This window comes from Eimeria mitis, genomic scaffold (genome assembly GCF_000499745.2).
Source record: "Eimeria mitis Houghton genomic scaffold, Emh_scaff656, whole genome shotgun sequence".
NCBI classification, from domain to species: domain Eukaryota; phylum Apicomplexa; class Conoidasida; order Eucoccidiorida; family Eimeriidae; genus Eimeria; species Eimeria mitis.
In genome coordinates this window covers 7,089-7,376 of record NW_013574706.1, presented here as the reverse complement: position 1 = coordinate 7,376, position 288 = coordinate 7,089, and positions in this window count along the sequence as shown.

The following is a 288-nucleotide window of genomic DNA, read 5'->3' as shown; positions in this document are numbered from 1 at the left end:
CAGCAGCAGCAGCAGCAGCAGCAGCAGCAGCAGCAGCAACTGCAGCAGCAGCAGCAGCAACAGCAGTGGCAGCAGCAGCAGCAGTGGGAGGAGGAGCAGTGGCAGCAGCCACAGCATTAGCAGCGGCAGCAGTTGCAGCAGCAACAGCAGCCGCCTCAGCAGCAGCAGCTGCAGCTGCAACAGCAACAGCAGCAGCAGCAGCAGCAGCTGCAGCAGCACTAGCAGCAGCAGCATCAGCAGGCTTTGCTGCTGCATGAGTATAAGGATTAAAAGCAGCAGCAGCAGAGA